The following is a 7,638-nucleotide window of genomic DNA, read 5'->3' on the forward strand; positions in this document are numbered from 1 at the left end:
ACAATAAAATGGGTAGTGTTTATACAAAGACTAGCAAATGCTCTATGCTTGTTGTAGTACAACATACTGTTGTCTCAGTGAACAAGAGAAGAGAAAAGGGAGAGAGAGAGAGAGATGAGGAGAAGAGAGAGAGAGAGAGAGAGGATTTCTAAAGACACGTTTTGAACCATATCCCTAACTTGTTAATACAAAAAAGCCAACAAGATTGAGTAATCCAAATAGGGGGCCACAATGAGTGAAAAATAAAAATCTTTCAATTAATCATAGAAAGCTATCGTTTTCAAGCACGAACGTTAGATCAACGAAATAAATCAATCCTTCTTTTTAAAAAACCATTAACATCGGGGTGCTGCCAAACACGGACTTTCTCAAATGGAAATTTTAATGCCACTTTCCAAATTTTCAAAAATTCCAACGCCTAGACAAAACTTCAATACATCCCTTACAATTTCTCTTTTACTAATGCAGGTCAAAAGGTGTAATGGGGAAAAAATTTTAAAACCTAAATTTGGCACAGTACTTGCTTGAAGCAATATTCACAGAAAACCTGTAAATTATATACAATGGACCTGCAAAATTCTCATTTTTTACCCGTATAATTCATTTTCTTGAATTCAAAAAACTGTAAAATTTAAGGAAAATTTCGGTTAAAACTTAGCTAACAAATCTGCAAATTTTCAAAATAACCTCCTAAAATTTTGTAGTCATAAGTTTTATGACTTGTAAGTCCTCTAATCTGTAGTCCCTGATTGAATTCACTTCCCTGACTACCTTAGGGTGTGACCAACTCACGGCGGTGACTTGACAAAGATGAAACTTATCAGAACACCTTAACACCCTTGCCCCTTACCGATCAAGAGCCACGAGATGCTTAAGTTGACACAATACTTCACTGGAAGACATTAATCGATAGTCCATGACTGAACATCTCTGACTGAATTAAAAAGGCTTCTTAAACCTGAAATTTATCAGGACACATCAGAGCCCTTGCCCTGATGCATAAGAGCCAGAGGATGTAACAACTGTTTGGCCAAGATACCATGATGTGTCCTAGAACATCAAGCAGCTTTCTCAAGGACAACCTGCCCCCAGGTGCATGAAGAACCACGAGATGTTGCAACTTTTTAGCTAAGGTCTGCAGATGGGCAGGCTCGGTTTGCAGGGCATGCTGCATAATTTGACACACAAGCAACATAGCACATTACAAATGGCGAAATGCAAGAATGCTTCAAATTTGGGAACAAAAAAGTTAGTCATACGGAAAGAGTTTACCCTCTTCTGATTAAAAGTATTCTACAAAAAGAAGTGAGGCACATTAAGCTATGAGTCCCACACAGAACTACAGTTAACATGGAAGTACAAGGAGCTCACTCCTGATAAGCCCAGAGATCAGTCAAACCAACACATCATCCTTAGTTCAAAACTGTTACCTCTATCCCATTACGTGGGGGGTTTAGATAAACTACACATTTCTACCCCTGCCCCCGATGAAACGTGCTAACAGATCTTTTGAGAGCATGCTATCCAAGGAGGATACAGCGTTGAAGGGCCACCTGATCGTTAGGCAGGCCAAACACACAGCTCCCTTCTCAAGCCACTACATAGAGGCATACAAGGCCAGCTGAATTAAGCTTAAGTTTGAAAAAAGCCTTAACCGTTTCATCCCTGCCTATGCGACTTATCTCACTGGAACAACCTTGGGTTGGGAGTCATAAGCTACAGCATTGCTGACAAGCATACCTGCACATACACAAAAAAAACCGGCTCACTCCCTTTGCAGGCATTATCCTGGTCTTAAGGGTTTTATCTCAGCCCACTTCTTTCGAAGAGAGCACCCCTGGTGCCTTAAAAAATTAGGACTAAAAAAGTGACACTCAACCAAAACCAAAGTCACATTATTTTCCTTCCTTGTCACAAGCTAACTGCTAAAAGGAAAAGCTGCCATAAACTAATACTGAAAAAAGCCAGAAAAGTCTATGCAGAAATAGAGGTCTCATCCTCAGCCGAAGCCAAAACAAGCTCTGGCTGCACTCCTCCAAGCTTGTAAGTGCCATCAAGAGCATTGGGAAGCCCTAGCGTCTTCAGTGCAAGATGGGCTGCCTTCTGACCAGAAACCATCATAGCTCCAAAAGTGGGTCCCTGGAAAGATGCACAATTGAAGAACTTAGACACCATGACAGCATGCACCAAATATCAAATGGTATGGATGAGGAGTGAAAAAGTATCAACATGCCATTATCCAAGAGGCTAATATAGGGGTAAATACCGCGCAAACATGGAGCATTCTGTAGCCACTTGGATACATAGAGACACCAATGAAGAAGCATTCACAAACTGTGAGGCCAATTTAAGAGCACACACCATGCAAACGTAAAAAATTGCATGTGCACATAATGGCGAAAGGCTGAGTTTCATAGAGTTGCATGGAGAAAGAGGTAGCACAAAATAGCATGCACATTCATGCTGAGCCCTGTCATGCCATGCATAAACCTTGTGAACAATTTAAATATGCTCAGTCCCTGAAGGGCTGTGGCACAAAAAACTAACGCAATGAACTGCATGCACAAGAAAACAAGCTCAAAGCATAGCAAAGCCCCAAAATACCTGTAGCTTAAAGTTTGACACATGACAACGAGCCACTAGATACCATTTCTAAGATTGAACCAAGATACAAAAACCACAAAGACAAAACCAGACACAGGTGAAAAGTCATACCATCCTAGGTGAGCCATCGATCAGTGACAATCATACCGGGGACCACCTCGCGAGTGAATTTGATGGCATCCTCTGCTGTGTTCATGTCAAGGGCCTTCATGCCAGGGCGCCAATACTCTTCAGCCTCTTCACGCCGGTGGCGCCAAAGGGGCCATCATGGCCACATGACCACCTTAGCCTCCATGACGTTAGGGTCCATGCAGCTTTGGGTGTGGCGCCCAGTTGGTAGTAACAACCCTGGCAACACGATTCTCCTTGATCACATTAGGCTTGGCAAGGAGCTTGCTCATGATGGTGGATGTGAAGAGGGCAGCATGCTTGATGACCACATATGTGTCCTCCTCATCATACTCGCAGAAAGTGGTGGGCGGGCTTCCGAACGACCATGGCAGAGAAAAGCTGACCACCCAGCCATGCGCCGCCGCCCGGGCTGACCGATTGCTCGATAATGGCGATGTTGATGCTCGGGTTCTTGCTGAGCTCGTAGGCACAAGAGAGGCCCGCCGAGCCTGCGCCGACGACAACAACGTCGGTATCGGCATAGGTAATCATGTCGGACATGTAGCGGCGAGTCATCTCCCGGGCGACGTCGCGAATGGGAAAGATTGTAGCTATTGTCGTGAGGGTAAAGGGAGGCTTGGGCGGCGGCGGCGGCACGGGGGAGGCCGTCGGCGGGTGGGCGGAGAGGGGGGGCTAGGGAGGAGCCTAAGAGGAATGAGGAGGCAGATGAGAGAGACTGGGCAGGCCGGAAGGGGGTAGCTGCGGCGTTGGAGGTAACAGAGGTTGCTGCAAAAGACGCCATGTCTGCACCAGAAACAGGCTAGCAACTCCTGGTTTTTATGGTGTGTTCTCAAAGTCATACATTCTTTGAGTGGGCCAAAAAAAAACATATTTTTCAACCAATCAAAAAAATAAGGACTTTTTGGTTCTTAAATCTCTACTATATGCCGGTTTTATAATAAAATATATGAGAAATCATTCCTAAAAATAACGATTACTTCAAATCTCAGCTAGTTTTTCTTAATTCCAACTGATACATATACACTAGACTGTCGAGAGCACTTGCGTGGGAATATATTTTAATTGGACTTGGAGCTTGATTTCCCCTAAGAGCCTCCTCCCACTAAGGGGTTGAGGGCACTACTCCACACTCAACAGATAGAGCTCTTTTTCTCCAACTCTATTTCAAAATCTACAGTTTTTTGACAAACAAGCCTCCAAGCTCAATGAAAGAGAAATTCGCATTTCTATCGGGAGCTTTTTTATTTAAAAGGCCTTAGTCAAAGCCGATCTTTGTGTGCCCTCACCCTCACCAATTATTAAACTTAAAAACTACAAAGGGGTGGGGGGGCGATGTGTATGAATATCCTCAAATTAGTTGAAAGTAAAGATAGCAATGTCATACATTTAGCAACTAGGGATTAATGATAAACAATGATAAAGTTAATGAATAAAGACTTCACAAGGCATAACGGCAATTTGCGTTACTAATCCTCTCACAATGGGAGCCCAAAGTACAACCTTAAATAGCTCCAAGAGGGCATTAATGACTCACACTTTTTGCACTCCATTACACAAACGCATATGCCTACAACATGTGCCTACTAGCACTTTTCGTGTGCCTCTTAAAGATGCCTCCAAAGAGGCACTTGTCATGTGCCTCTTCAAGATGCCACCTTTTACATGTAATAATAGCATTTGATAATCAACCTTTGATCAATACTATACAATTTGGTTTGCCATCCAATATAATATAATGACTGTGTTGCACAAATTCTAGACATCTATGACCTTAGCTCAAGCTAGTTGTAATGTTGAGATGAGCTATATTGATGATGAAAGGTTACTATTATCAAAGCTTGGAAATTGGTCCTTAATAGCCTCGACAATCATTGTAACGAACTTTAGTCAAGGGTGGCATGGTTCCAAATAACGTGTGCCTTTCATGTTGTGCCCTAAAAATATTTTTGTTGAAGTGGTAATTTCCAATCTTGACTTTTTCTTCATTACTTCAAAATCTTTTATTTGCGGCATTAGGAATCCGAAGTTGTTTAAGGTAACAGCTTACCTCAGCCTTGCCATTGCATGTGTCATTAGATATTACCTTTGAGCCACATATAACTTCCCATCATGGGTGTGCTAGCTCGTCCGTCGCATCCCACTCTATTGTCACACCAAAATCCTCCTTACCAAAGGATGAAGGGCTCTCAATGCCTAGATGGAGGCAAGAAGAGATGGTCCTTCGCGATGGTTCTCTCTCACACAAAGTAGGGAAAGAAGAAGCTAATCAACAAGGGAAACCTACAATCAAACCTGTTCCATCTAGCAAACATGAATTCAAAGGCATATAAGCAAGCGAGAAGAGAGAAGAAGGAGAGTTCACAAGAAAACTATCATAAGGAAATGATTGTGTATTGCTTATTATCCAATAATGACTTATACATAAGTGACTAGTTGTCACACTAGGTCGACCAAACTTTAAATGGTCTGGCCTCCATTACTAGTCTTAAGCAACTATGTGCCTAGTTTGTAGACTTTCCTATTTGACATTAAGCACACAGTAAAGCCGCTTTATATGTTCCAAATCATCTTACAAAAGTTAAGTGCAAAGTGTTGAGCGGGTGAAACCATGTTAACCAAAGGGGTGGCTAACATACCCACCTTCCTAATTGTGACCATGTCCTCGCATCACCCAAGTCAGCAATGAAGGTACTACCATGAAGTGGATGGTTGAGGATACGCCATGGAGTTGGTGGCCAAGGCTAAGTAGTATAGTTTGAGACTGATCCACATCCATATATAGGGTAAGGGAATGGAAAGGGAATGGGAAGCTTTGGGCATCCCTGCCGAGCTTGTCAGAGGAGGTAGCGTATGCATAGGTTCTTCATGTCAGGCCTCAGTTGGTGTGGACCCTTCAATATGAGGTAGTTGGTAGAAGTGGTCCGTACCTTGTGAGTGGTGGAATGAGTGCTAAGGCCCATGGAATGTCCCGGATCTCATAGCGTGATGCCTAGAGATTGGGCTATTACTCGACGAATATGTCGGCCAAGGCGAGGTATTATTGGTGTTGAATTGGAGTTGAAGGAGTACAGGGGCAAGGAAGCTCGTTAGAGGTACCTGCAAAGTCGATGATTCTCTAGGCTTGCACCCACCATTGTCCCCTATCCGAAGATATACCTGGAGGGTTGGCATTGACGATGTTAGTTTCAGGGTGCATATGTATGTGTGCCATGTGAGATGCGAGAAGCTTTAAAAAAATGTGATGCCCATAGTGAAATATGTAGGTGACATGCACGGGAAATAGGTGGAAAAGGTGTGCCCATGTGTGTACTCTTCTTCAGCATGAAGAATTTTCCAACTCAAGTGCATTCTTTGACTCTCTTTACTACTTTCTTCGACATCCCTTTTCTCGGGGAATCAAGATCATTAGATTGCTTGAGGCATGGTAGTGGATTTATGCATGGTTGTTCCCAACTACAAGGGAGCTAGGTGGCCTCTATGACTTAATGGATTGGGTATTATCAAGTAGATGGGGATAGAAATAGTGTGAATCACTAGGTGAGGTGGTCAAAGACAAGGCCATGGAAGGGTCCTACTAATTTGGGGAAGGTCTAGAAGATGGGGCATACCACGAACCTGCCATGGTCCTCCCATTCAAAAATGTACCTGGATGGTTGTTGGTGATGATCGGTGATGAGGCTCAACGCAGGTTTGTGAAAAAACAATGCCTATGTCTATTACATGTACAGGCCATGGATAATGTGGGCCCGTGTATTCCAACACTGCTTTCTTCAACTCTTTTCTCTTTTTTCATTTTTCTCTTTTCTTTTCTTTTTTTCTTTTTCTTCCCTTTTTTGTGGGTACCCTTAGTACTGAAAGTGGGCCCATAAAAGATTGGATTGGAAGGTGTGGGGTGAGACTTACCAACATTGGTACCAAATATGCCGCTAATCTCATAGAAAGATGCGATGAAAGGCTTGCAAGATAGCCATTGATGACCAGATCGGTGCATCATCTCAAAGGGTTTCCAAAACCCTATATCTATCGTGTCTATAAAGGTAACCACTATGTGGCGGTGGAAGTATTTGACCATGTCGCAATGGTGGAGCTATTTAACGAAAGTTGGGACCTAGCCGCTCTTTTCTTGTCCATTGGTTATTTGGTACCTCCTTTAGGATGAGGATGATGAGTTGGAAGACTCGACATGTGGCGAGTGGCAATGATAGTAGGGTCAAGGACCTTTGCATGTGGCAAGTGGTGGCAATGATAGCAGGGTCAAGGACCTTTGCATGTGGCAAGTGGTGGCAAGTGGCGATGATAGCAAGGTCAGGGACCTTAGCTTAGTAGAGGTCATTAAAGTCCTTCATTTGGAGATGCATCTATGTGGTGGTGAGCCTTCAAAGTAGGGGAAATTATAAATGGGCCCTTTTCCTTCCATGCACATGAACTTGTGCCAAGACTACCCCCATTTGATTGGCACGAACTTGGAGTTAGTGTGGATTTCTCTAAGTGTAGCCATGTATTCTTGCCACATTTAGTGATCATCGAGGAGATAGGGCATAGGCCACTTGGGTTGGACTCCTATGTGACCTACAGCTGGGTGGTCCCTCTGGGGGTCAACAAATTGCCAGCCTCCTTTGGTGTGGTGCCGTGGGTGGTTGATCTTCCACTGGGAAAATAACAAATGAATTTCTTCCATGTCAAAGGGGGTATCCATGTGACTATGGAAGTTCCCTTAAAATTTGAGATCCCACACTACTGGAGGGTATGTGAGCTGATGTTCATGGATAGGCAAGGACAACCCTGGGTCCTCGTCATCTTGTGATGGCTTCTCATTGAGATCCGGCCCCTCAAGGAATGAGTTAAGAATGGGGGGCTCATAGGTGTGGTTAATGAGAGGGTTTAGTTGGTTGAGAAGGTTGA

General features: G+C 43.5%; 1 pseudogene across 1 annotated transcript; it reads right to left on the minus strand.

The window, feature by feature from the left end:
* Positions 1 to 393: 393 nt before the first annotated feature.
* On the minus strand, positions 394 to 3,547 carry LOC147625963 (thiamine thiazole synthase 1, chloroplastic-like; annotated as a pseudogene). The gene is made up of 2 exons (XR_015268818.1): positions 2,716 to 3,547; positions 394 to 2,139 (listed from the first exon to the last, which is right to left on the minus strand). The product of XR_015268818.1 is annotated as a thiamine thiazole synthase 1, chloroplastic-like (transcript).
* Positions 3,548 to 7,638: the final 4,091 nt, after the last annotated feature.

The sequence above is a fragment of the Cibotium barometz genome, chromosome 23 (assembly GCF_041138505.1).
Source record: "Cibotium barometz isolate CiBa-2024 chromosome 23, ASM4113850v1, whole genome shotgun sequence".
Classification (NCBI taxonomy): Eukaryota; Viridiplantae; Streptophyta; class Polypodiopsida; order Cyatheales; family Cibotiaceae; genus Cibotium; species Cibotium barometz.